The sequence below is a fragment of the Lacerta agilis genome, chromosome 17 (assembly GCF_009819535.1).
Source record: "Lacerta agilis isolate rLacAgi1 chromosome 17, rLacAgi1.pri, whole genome shotgun sequence".
In the NCBI taxonomy this organism is placed as follows: domain Eukaryota; kingdom Metazoa; phylum Chordata; class Lepidosauria; order Squamata; family Lacertidae; genus Lacerta; species Lacerta agilis.
The window spans coordinates 39,400,724-39,412,838 of record NC_046328.1 but is presented as its reverse complement, the minus strand read 5'-3'; positions in this window follow the sequence as shown (position 1 = coordinate 39,412,838).

Sequence of the window (12,115 nt, the reverse complement as noted above, 5' to 3'; positions counted from 1 at the left end):
CTCAGTCAGATGGGCAGAGCACAAATTATAAAATTATCATCCTCGCCATCATGGGTGCACAGAGAATATTGCTGGCTGTGCTCCCCCAGGGATTTTGCCAGCCTTGCCACAGGAAAAGGGCGTATAAGACGACTGGGTGTATAAGATGACCCCCAACTTTTCCAGTTAAAATATAGAGTTTGATATATACTCGACCGCAGATTCTCCACCTGGTGTATAAGATGACCCCCGACTTTTGAGAAGAATTTTCCTGGATTAAAAAGTACCGGTAGTCTTATACGCCCTGCTCTGGTCCGAGTGCCCCCTGCGTTCGGCTCCGGCTGACCCTTACGGAAAGTATAAACGCAGAGGGTTCGCCGTCGTCAGCAAAGGCAGTTTCGTGCGCACATTGATGGGTCCGTATGAATAATGTATGCTAAAGCAACAGAATATTCAGGCTCAGAGTCCCAAGTTTGCATCATGTGCTCCTTGGAAATGCAACGACGATCCATCATTCCTACAGCACACTAAAAACCGTCTCTCCCTCACAGCAAGATGCTGTGGGCTGCCCTGGTGGAAAGGGTGGGTTGCGGTTACACCCATTTCGCAGACGGCTAAAAGAAGGCAGAGATTGAGAGCGAGGGGTGGTCTTCAACAAAGTGCAAGGGACAAAAGAACATCAGAAGAGCAGCTGGATCAGGCCAAGGGAGGCCCATCGAGTCATAGCGACAGGTGACAAAGGGTCTCTTTTGTCCTGCTCTAGGGTAAAAGCGCGTCTCCGTAAGGCTGGAGTCACCAACTCCATGAAACCCTGTGGAATGTCTCATCCGTATATTATGCTTCCTGAGAGGGGGGCTTGCCTGCTTAAGGAAACAGCAGCCCTCGTCTGAATTAAATCAACACATTAAAGAACTTTAAAACATAGGATTTGGGCTTCTGCTGTTTTAGTGACTTATGATCAGGGCCAGATTTAGGTTTGATGAGGCCCTGAGCTACTGAAGGTAATGGGGACCTTTTATATGTCCAGCTGTCCTTTGTCAACCACAAATTGTCGCTGTTTTTTGTGTTGAATATATGCTATATGTTACAGGCAGGTAGCCATTGTTAGGGAAAAATTCCAGCCACCACCTTCCCCCACCGCGCAGCCTCCTCACGGGACTCCCGCGCTGCCAAATGCGGGACCTGGAAGCCTCTTTCTTCTCTTTGCCCCCCCCGACGATGAGCGGGTACCCCTTCACCACACAAGTCGCACAAGCACCACATAAAACCCTCGCGATAAAGGGTTTCCCCCAAAATCCCAATCTGCGTTCCGAAAAAGCCCCTGGAAAAGCGCTTCTGTCAAACAGCGCTCCGCTGGTCTCCATTTTCTCAATGAACGGGAAACCCGCCAATCAGGAGCATGCATTCAGCTCAGCCTGCAAAATGGAACGTTCAGGTCAGCTACTATGATTCAATCATCACCTTCACGCTTGACTGAACACTAAGTGGGCTTTGACAGGCTCCCTGCTGGGAGAACAATGGAATCGAAACCAAAATGTAACCAGTTGAGGAAACTATTAATTATAACTTGCAACAATGTATCAAATGGACAATTTAGACGCTGGGTGGCCCAATTTTGACAGCTCGAAATATTTATTATTGTAAAAATCCACAACTCCTGAACGCAGTGTCCGATTTGCCTGGTTCGGGTGTCTATTTGCTCCTTGTAAAATAACCTTTCTAACCCTTCGGTCCCCGCCATCCTCCGATCATCGGAAGTATATTATTTCGATACTGCATAATTTTTGGACTCTCCACTCAGTGGCTTTCATAATCCCCTAAGCAGCGAGTCACGTCCGCAGGAGGAGATGCCCCCTCCCGATAATCCAGTCAAGCACCCATCCATCAGCTACCATGGCAGCAGACATCCTCCTAGGAGCTTTCTATTGTCCTGACGCAGAAGAAACCTTCAATGTGTATTGCACCCACCCTGGATCCATTCACCGGTTCCTGCCATCCTTCCTGATATGCAAAACTTGTTTTTCCCCTATGTAAATTTTACTGTAACCTCCTCTCTCCCCTCCCATCTCTGACGTTTCTGTGATGTATTTCGCTATGTATTCTGGGCTATCGCGGGAACTTTTAAAAGTCCAGGACACCCTTTGTTCGGGGTTCGGATCCTCCTGAACCTTGTTGCGCAATAAACTCCTTTGCTTTTGCTCCAATCTCCGGCTGGTCTCCATTGCCTCCGCAGCGAACCACGGGCTTCCTCCGTAGGACCGGGAGCTGAGCCTTCTCGACCCGGTAATTTCCGTAACAGTCTTGGTGCCGAAACCCGGGACCTGCGTTCTCCCGTGGTGGCTGGGGACCCCCACCGAGCCTTCAGCCGGCAACGGGACCCTTTTCTCCCGTGGAGACTCGACGGATCCCTGGCCATCCTCCGGGCGGTAATTGCAGGTCTCAAGGGGAGCCAACCGGGGAGCAAAGGCAAAGTTCAGCCGGCTTCGTCTCCAACGATCCAGCGGATCGCGGTGGAAGACGCGTAAGTATAAATCCAGTGCACTGGTGATTGGGGGGAGGGGGGAGGTAAGCCTGGCAACCGCAATCTACTGCTCTCTTGCCTATCATTTCTTGCCTGTCTCTCAGTCTGTCCCGTGGACTGCTGCTCAACTCGAAAGGGGAGTCCTGAGCTCTATCTCTTTTTCTCCAATACCCAGTCAGCCGCCCCGTTAGCTGGTCTAACGAACGCAAGGGACTGGGCTCCTTTTCTACTTTGCCAGCTGCCAAGGGGCAAAGGACTTCTCTGCACTATCCTAAACCTCAGCCGCCCCGGTCGGGCCATGTAAAACACGCTGGTCGTGCGTGAGCCCGCTTCCGAACGCAAGGGAGGTTTTTCCGGACCGTTTAACTCTATTTAAAGGGCTGCCCGATCTGGCACTGCAGTGGCAGGCGTCCAGTAGGGTTCCCTTCCTTAGCTGTTAACGATAGGCAGGAGGTTGCCAGGTGGGGGTACCCTGTAATGGGTGGAAATGGGGGTTGAGAAGTAGGAATAGATGAGAAGAAACGGAAGAGAAAGGAAGAGGAAAAGGGAGCTCCAGGAAAAAGGAAAGGAAGAGGTAGTTTAGAGTAGATCCCCCTGGTCAGCCGCCCCGCTAGCCGAACTAGTGAACGCAAGGGACCAGGCTAGATTATTGGAACGTCGTGTACTGTACTTTGCTTATGTTAAGAAACCCCCCTGTCCCACTCCCTTAGTGAGAAACCCCGACTTACAAAGATACCTTTCCCGTCCCTCCTTTTCCAAAAAACCCAGGTTCCTCTTAAACCCCAAGGAACGATGGGTGCCAAGGCTTCAAAGCATGGTCGTCCTTCCACTGGGAAGAAGGTTTCTCAAAAGCCTTCTTTTACCCAGCCGGAACCCGACTCTCCCCTCGCGATTGTCATGAAGCATTGGAAGATAATTCCGGACCATGAGATTTTGTCTAGACAGAAGCTGCAAGATCTTTGTAGGAATTCCTGGCCGTCTTTTACTGAAAGAGTGCCATCAGAACTCCGCTGGCCACCGGAGGGATCCTTCCATCAGGATCAACTAAAAACCCTAAAGAAGCTCTTATTGGAGGAAAAGCCTCGTCAGCTTGATTATCTGGAGACTTTCGAGGCTGTATCCCAAGTCCTTATGACTCTAAAATCGTCCCCAACACTCCAGATGCCCGTGATTAAACCTCCTAGAAAGAATCCTAAGAGACCAAACGAAGGTCCTGCGCCACCCCCCTACGAGGATCAGGCCATGGCACAGGGTCCTGAACAGGATGCTAGTCCCAATAGCCAAGCAGTGGCTCAAGGTGACAAATTACTGGTTCATCCCGCTGGCCAGGAAGGGATTCTAGCGGTGCCCGATGTATTTATGAGTCCTGACTCTACTCCAACTCCTGTCAGAGACCATGGCACCTGTCCCCCATCCATTCTCCGGCAGTCCGTCCAGGCAAAGGCCAAAGGCAAAGGGGGAAACGACCACCAAGCAACCTCCTTCCAGATGCCACTGAGGGCTTTCCCTATACCACCGACAGACCCAGATGGGGCCCCACGTATGATCTATACCCATCAACCCTTCCGTACGGCCGATCTGATCAACTGGGCTAACACGATGCCCTCCTTGAGAGATGACCCTGACAAGTGTCACCGGCAAATTGCTACCATTTTCTCTTCCCATCACCCTTCTTGGACTGATGTCCACGTACTCTTAAATGCCCTATTCAATGAGGCTGAAAAGGCTGACATCCTCAGTAAGGCTGAAGAAGCCCTAAATCAGGAGAACTACCAGGAAGGGAGACCTCAAGGGGTGGGGGCCCTGACACCTAGAGATCTCCGTATTGAACCCAACCCTGCCTGGGACTACAATACCCCTAATGGCATCTGGTGTCTGAACTTGTTTAAAAGGGCCATCCTAGATGGCATCAAGGCTTCAGGGCAGCGCTCAATAAACTGGACTAAGGTTCAGACTGTAATACAGGGACCGAATGAACACCCTTCGGACTATTATTCTCGGTTGGTGGCGGCCATAAAAACGTGGGGTGGAATAGACCCTGAAAATCCTCACCACGAGATAATAGTAAAGGGTTTCTTTAAGGACCAAGCAACACCAGACATAAGGAAAACTTTGAATCTCCTAGTGGGTTACGACGGGAAAACCTTTAGTGAGATATTATCAATTGCAAAATCCGTCTTTAACAATCGAGACGAAAAGAAAAGGACGGACACCAGGACAGAGGAAGAGGGAGTGCTTGCCCTCAGTATGGAAACCCCTTGCTTCCCAGCTCCAGGGTTCCCGGCCAGGGGAGGAGGCAGGGGGCGAGAAAGAGGGGGAGGATTGAATGCAAGCCCATCCATGCCACGACCCTGGGGCCCATCCACTGGCCTTTGTCATCTGTGTTTTCAACCAGGGCACCTAAGACGAAACTGCCCATATTTATACCCGGGGAGCCCATGGGTTGAAACCAACTCTTACCCATTCCCCAGAGGAAACTCCCCATACTCCACCTTTCCTTCGCACCCCCCTTGGGCCCAGAGTTATGAGAACCAGCAAATGGTGCCACCTCATCCCCAAGGGAATTGGCCACCCCAAGGCACCCAGGTCTCGGTGGCCCAACCAACCGCAGAGTCACACCCTCCAAATCCTTTCCGTGCCCCTCTGCCAGCTCAAACTAACCCGCAATTCGTTCAAGCCCCTCCTTCCAACTTGAGAACATAAGGAGAGCCCCAACAGGACCTTGAAGCCCTTCCCCTTTGGACTGCGCTCAATTCCCACCCCTCGTATACCCGGGGGTACAGCCCATCGCACCCCAGCAACGCACCCCAGCAACGCACCCTAGCAACGCACCCCAGCATCGCACCCCAGTTCCTGTTCACCGCACCCCAGCATCGCACCCCAGTTCCTGGTCGTCGTACCCCAGTTCCTGCTCGTCGCACCCCAGTTCCTGTTCGTCGCACCCCAGTTCCTGTTCGTCGCACCCCAGTTCCTGCTCGTCGCACCCCAGTTCCTGTTCGTCGCACCCCAGTTCCTGCTCGTCGCACCCCAGTTCCTGCTCGTCGCACCCCAGTTCCTGTTCATCGTACCCCAGTTCCTGTTCGTTGTACCCCAGATCCTGTCTACCGCGCCCCAGTCCCTGTGTCACCGTTCCCAAGTCTTCAGGCATCGTTCCTGCTTGTGTTTTTGGACTTGCCGCTATTGACAGCTTTTGACAGCTGTTTGACAGCTCTCCGTGTTTTTGGACTTGCCGCTATTGACAGCTTTTGACAGCTGTTTGACAGCTCTCCGTGTTTTTGGACTTGCCGCTATTGACAGCTTTTGACAGTTGTTTGACAGCTCTCCGTGTTTTGGACTTGCCGCTATTGACAGCTTTTGACAGCTTTTTGACAGCTCTCCGTGTTTTTGGACTTGCCGCTATTGACAGCTTTTGACAGCTTTTTGACAGTTCTCCACATTTTCGGACTTACCGCTTTGACAGCTTTTTGACAGTTCTCCACATTTTCGGACTTACCGCTTTGACAGCTTGCCCTATTCTGACTGCTTGCCGTTTGACAGCCTTTTGACAGTTCTCCACATTTTCGGACTTACCGCTTTGACAGCTTGCCCTATTCTGACTGCTTGCCGTTTGACAGCCTTTTGACAGTTCACCACATTTTCGGACTCACCACTTTGACAGCTTGCCTTGGTCTACCTGCTTACCGTTTGACAGCTGTTTGACAGCTATTTGACAGCACATCCTGTCTCCTCGTTGGCCACCTTTGACAGCTCGCCAGTGTGACTACCTGCTACTTTGACAGCCGTGTGACAGCTCATCATACTCTCCGATCAGCTGGCTTTTGACAACCCACCGTGCCTGCACCCGATGTTGGCATCTAACCATGACCGGCCCGCTCTCCCTGAATACGACCAGCCGAGGCGCGTGGGGAAGGTGAGTACCAAGTCTCGAAGGTGTAGGTGTGGAGAAAAGGATTTGTGGTTCTGCGAACCAGATACAAATCTTATCTCCAAATGCGGGACTGTTAGGGAAAAATTCCAGCCACCACCTTCCCCCACCGCGCAGCCTCCTCACGGGACTCCCGCGCTGCCAAATGCGGGACCTGGAAGCCTCTTTCTTCTCTTTGCCCCCCCCGACGATGAGCGGGTACCCCTTCACCACACAAGTCGCACAAGCACCACATAAAACCCTCGCGATAAAGGGTTTCCCCCAAAATCCCAATCTGCGTTCCGAAAAAGCCCCTGGAAAAGCGCTTCTGTCAAACAGCGCTCCGCTGGTCTCCATTTTCTCAATGAACGGGAAACCCGCCAATCAGGAGCATGCATTCAGCTCAGCCTGCAAAATGGAACGTTCAGGTCAGCTACTATGATTCAATCATCACCTTCACGCTTGACTGAACACTAAGTGGGCTTTGACAGGCTCCCTGCTGGGAGAACAATGGAATCGAAACCAAAATGTAACCAGTTGAGGAAACTATTAATTATAACTTGCAACAATGTATCAAATGGACAATTTAGACGCTGGGTGGCCCAATTTTGACAGCTCGAAATATTTATTATTGTAAAAATCCACAACTCCTGAACGCAGTGTCCGATTTGCCTGGTTCGGGTGTCTATTTGCTCCTTGTAAAATAACCTTTCTAACCCTTCGGTCCCCGCCATCCTCCGATCATCGGAAGTATATTATTTCGATACTGCATAATTTTTGGACTCTCCACTCAGTGGCTTTCATAATCCCCTAAGCAGCGAGTCACGTCCGCAGGAGGAGATGCCCCCTCCCGATAATCCAGTCAAGCACCCATCCATCAGCTACCATGGCAGCAGACATCCTCCTAGGAGCTTTCTATTGTCCTGACGCAGAAGAAACCTTCAATGTGTATTGCACCCACCCTGGATCCATTCACCGGTTCCTGCCATCCTTCCTGATATGCAAAACTTGTTTTTCCCCTATGTAAATTTTACTGTAACCTCCTCTCTCCCCTCCCATCTCTGACGTTTCTGTGATGTATTTCGCTATGTATTCTGGGCTATCGCGGGAACTTTTAAAAGTCCAGGACACCCTTTGTTCGGGGTTCGGATCCTCCTGAACCTTGTTGCGCAATAAACTCCTTTGCTTTTGCTCCAATCTCCGGCTGGTCTCCATTGCCTCCGCAGCGAACCACGGGCTTCCTCCGTAGGACCGGGAGCTGAGCCTTCTCGACCCGGTAATTTCCGTAACACCATGTTGGTCTGCCGTAGTCAAAACAAAATAATAATAATAAAAAAATTCCTTCCAGTAGCACCTTAGAGACCAACTAAGTTTGTTCTTGGTATGAGTTATCTAAAGCCAATTGCACATAACAAAATATGTATTTTATCAAAGTAATTGTTGAACTGAAATACAATTAAGAAGTATATTAATAGTGAAATAATTTCTAAGCTCTAACTTAAAATGATTGGGGGCCCATGACTTACATCATAGGAGCCTACACAACACAAAACACTGTTGCTGTATGTAGGTTTTATTTTATTTGCATTTTATCTTATATTTTGGAAATGTATATCCCGTGGTGTTTTTTTCCTTTAAATTTTTTAGGGGCCCCCAAGAGAGTGGGGCCCTAAGCTATAGCTTGTTTAGCTTATCCGTAAATCCGGCACCTGCTGATGACAGAATCTCTCTCTCACACACATGCCCACCCTGGCCAGACCATAACTCAGAGGCAGAGGGCCTGCTGAAGACTCAGGTTGAGGAGGAGGCCTCCATCACTTGCACTCAGGCAGCAGGCAAAGGGCATCCTGCCCCCTCGCTCTTTTCAGGTGGGATTCAATCACATCCAGGTAAACTCAGGTTGAGAGGTTAAAGTTGCCTTGCAGCCCTTAAGAACACAAGCAGAACTTGGCTGCTGCTGGATCAGACCCAAGGGAGGCCCATCGAGTTCAGCATCTCATTCGCACCGTGGCCAAAGACCCTTAAGAATCCAGGACTCTAGATAGACTGCCTCTGGACCTGGAGGTTCCATAAGGGGAGCCTGGCTACTGGATCAGGCCCAAGGGGGCCCCATCTAGTTCAGTGAAAGAACCAAAAGTGGTATCCTCTCCCCTCCACACCGTTCATTGCCAACTCATTTAATGTAAACTTCTCTCAGCCCCAATGACACTACAAATGGATGTAATGGTCAGCGGTACGAACATATTTTGCTGCAGCCACAGAACAAGGTCTGTGGTTTTTAAAAGAGGCCATTTGAATCTTGGGGGATTTTGCTTCTCTTCTCTGTTCTGCACCCCCCCCAACAACGTTTACATTAAAAATGCATGTGAAACATTGCCAGTCTATTAATACCAAGCCTTGTAAAAGCCTTTTATGCCCTTAATCTTGCGGTGTGATGGCAAGGCGCACAGAGGAGCTGAAAGATCCCCCCGAGATCTATTTTCTGGGGAAGGGGAGGGCTCTGGATTCCATCCTCTTTTTATAAAAACAGAAGAGTTGAAGTTGGGGGACATGGCTTGTGATCTTTGCCTAGTGAAAAGGCATTGCCTGGCAAAAGATTCTTACACCAAATTAATTTGCAGGCCTTTGGATGAGGCGATGCTTCTCCACCCACCATGGGCACAGAGTTCGGAGGTGATGTCCAGCAGACTTATGGGGCGGTAATTTTGAGGGAGGGTTTTATCCCCTTTCTTATAAATTGGCACGATGATGTTCAATTTCCAGCCAGCCAGCATTTGAGCTGTATTATTTACATGGGTGCAGAGCTTGGCTAGGATGGGTTGCCACCATTCCATATGTGTCTTAAATAGCTCTGGCGGCACCATGTCCTCGCCTGGCGCTTTATTTGGTTTTAAACTCTCTATCAGAGAATTTACCTCTGCGGGAGTCACCGCTGGAAGATTTGAGTGATCGAGGGTCACCTTGCCATCGAATGATGGCCCTGTCTGTTCTCCAAGGAGATCTGCATAGTAATCCACCCAGCGTTGTGTCGATATGGTGGCGTCTAGTGTTGATCTTGAGTCTTTCATGCCCCGAGACGCCAAAAGCCAAAACTTGTTCTCTCTTTGCTCAGCCACTGCCAACCCTAGTTCTTGCCTTTTTGTTCTTAAGCATTTTCTTATACAGTACTGTATGCTGCTCTGCTCCTTCCCGTGTTTTCCTTGTTGATTTGGGAAGGTTTTCCCCGATAGAGTCTAATAGCCCTTAGCAGATCTCTCTTTGCATCCTCGCATTGCCCATCGAACCAGCCTCTTTGATTTCTCTGTATGCTATTTGTGGTATTGGGCTTGGCTAGATAAGGTCTGAGGAGCATGCTGATCTGTAGACAATCCGAAACTAGGTTTGTTGAGATGTTTATGAGGCGATGTCATGGGTTCTTCCTTAAGTCACTCGCCAGGATCTTATGTATTTCGTCATTCACCATCAGAGACTGTTTCACTCTTGACGTGCCTGAAGGTTCGCCAGCTGCACATGTTCACCCTGCAGGAGGCTGACATTCTAGGAAAGGAGCTCATGAAACTCAAAGCGGGAAGTGATCACTTTCAGTTCTCACCAGCCCGTCTACTATTTTCACCAGGCCGAAGTGGTGGTGGTGAAACAATGAAGTAGTGAGAGCTGGACCATAAAGAAGGCTGATCACTGAAGAATTGATGCTTTTGAATTCTGGTGCTGGAGGAGACTCTTGAGAGTCCCATGGACTTCGAGAAGATCAAACCTCTCCATTCTGAAGGAAATCAGTCCCGAGTGCTCACTGGAAGGACAGATCCTGAAGCTGAGGCTCCAAGACTTTGGCCACCTCAGGAGAAGAGAAGACTCCCTGGAAAAGACCCTGATGTTGGGAAAGATGGAGGGGACAAGGAGAAGGGGACAACAGAGGACGAGATGGTGGGACAGTGTTCTTGAAGCGACTGACATGAGTCTGACCAAACTGCGGGAGGCAGTGGAAGACAGGAGTGCCTGGCGTGCTATGGTCCACTGGGTCACGAAGAGGCGGACACGACTAAACAACAAGTCTATGACACTTCCTCCTTTACTATGTAGGAAAGTGAGATGGCCCTTGGAGGTGTCAGCTGTCTCCACCCACCCACCTTCCTAATGTGGGGAAGGGGTTAGCAACATAACCCAACAGGCAAAAAAATAGGACAAAAGCCCCAAGAAGCCCCCGGTAGCTGGCATCATTTCCGCACTTGCCTCTGAAATAAAACCATCTTTGCAGTGACTTTTCTGCAGGTGTGCAAAGACAGAGCAGGAAAGCTGATGGAGAAATGTGCTCCTTCCTCTCTCTTAACACTAGAACTTGAGGGTGTCTGATGAGGATGGATGTGGGGACATTGAGGACAGGCAAAAGGAAGTCCTTCTTCACGCAGCACAAATTTAAACTATGGAACTCACCCCTGCAGGAGGCGGTGGTGGCCACCAACCTGCGGATTGGACAAGCCCACGGAGGCGGGAGAGGGCTATGAGTCTTGAAAGCTTCTTGAGAAACCCTCTGTGCATGGAAACTTGCCACTTTGGTCTCAGGAAGTGCAAGTGTAAGAGCTGATGTCATCTCAGTCTCATGGCCAGCCAGCCACAGGGTGATGCGCACAGGGAAAGAGTGGGAGGAAAGAGGCGCAGCCTTGCTCAGATCTTGAGTTCCTCCTTTCTTTCTCAAGTCACACCGAGAAAGTTTCCTGCCAGCACTGAAGGCAATAACTTAACATGGGAAAGGTCCCACCCCTCCAGCTGCATCAGCTGATGGGAGAGGGAAATAGCCCTCCTTTACTCACAGACTCAAGACCAAATGAAAAGGATAGGTTGGTGTTTTTTTATTTAAAAAAATGACCTGCTTTTCATTTTTAATGTCATTCAATTCCGGCTGCTCTGCAATGTGCAATTTCCAGATTTGCAATGAATTGTAAATCATTTGGGCTGAAATTGCATTCAGAGGTCAGAATGAGGCCCATCCGTTCACCAATGTGTTGTTTTGATCTAGGAGGGCAAACTGGGGAACAGCTCCAGCTATAACCACCAGGAATCCCAGGCCAGGGGGAGCATAAGGCTATCAATGGCTCAGAGGCTCAGCTCGGCCTCCACGGTCGGAAGCAGCAATGGTTCTGCATACTGGAAACTACAGGAGGGGAGAGAGGACTCTTGCGTTCGAATCCTGCTGGTGGGTTTCCCATTGGGACAACTGGTTGGCCACTGCGAGAACAGCAGGCTGGACTAAATGGGCCATTGGCTTGATCCAGCAGGGCCCTTCTTACGGTCTTAAATTTGAGATATGTCCACACTACAAATGCAATATGGTTTCATTCTCCTAGCTTCCTCCAGCTGGTGGATTTTGAGCAAGCAAATGGCAGCCAAAATGAAACTTGTGCCCAAGCATTTGGGGGTCAAATGTACCCTTGACCAAAGATGGGGAATATCTGTGGCCCTCTGAATGTTTCTGGACTCCCAGCTCCTACCATGTTTGACCCCCCTGAAGCTGCTGGGAGGTGGGAGTCCAAAAGTATCCAAAGATTCATAGGCATCCCAGCCCTACACATTCACTCCATCAAACCTTTATTGAATATCTAGCAAATACGGTAAATTGTATTTGATGACTTATGGCATTTTGGTTCAACACTGAATAATACTGTTATTCTTGAAAGTTAACATGCAACAGCATTCAGCCACCTGGCTGTGTTTGA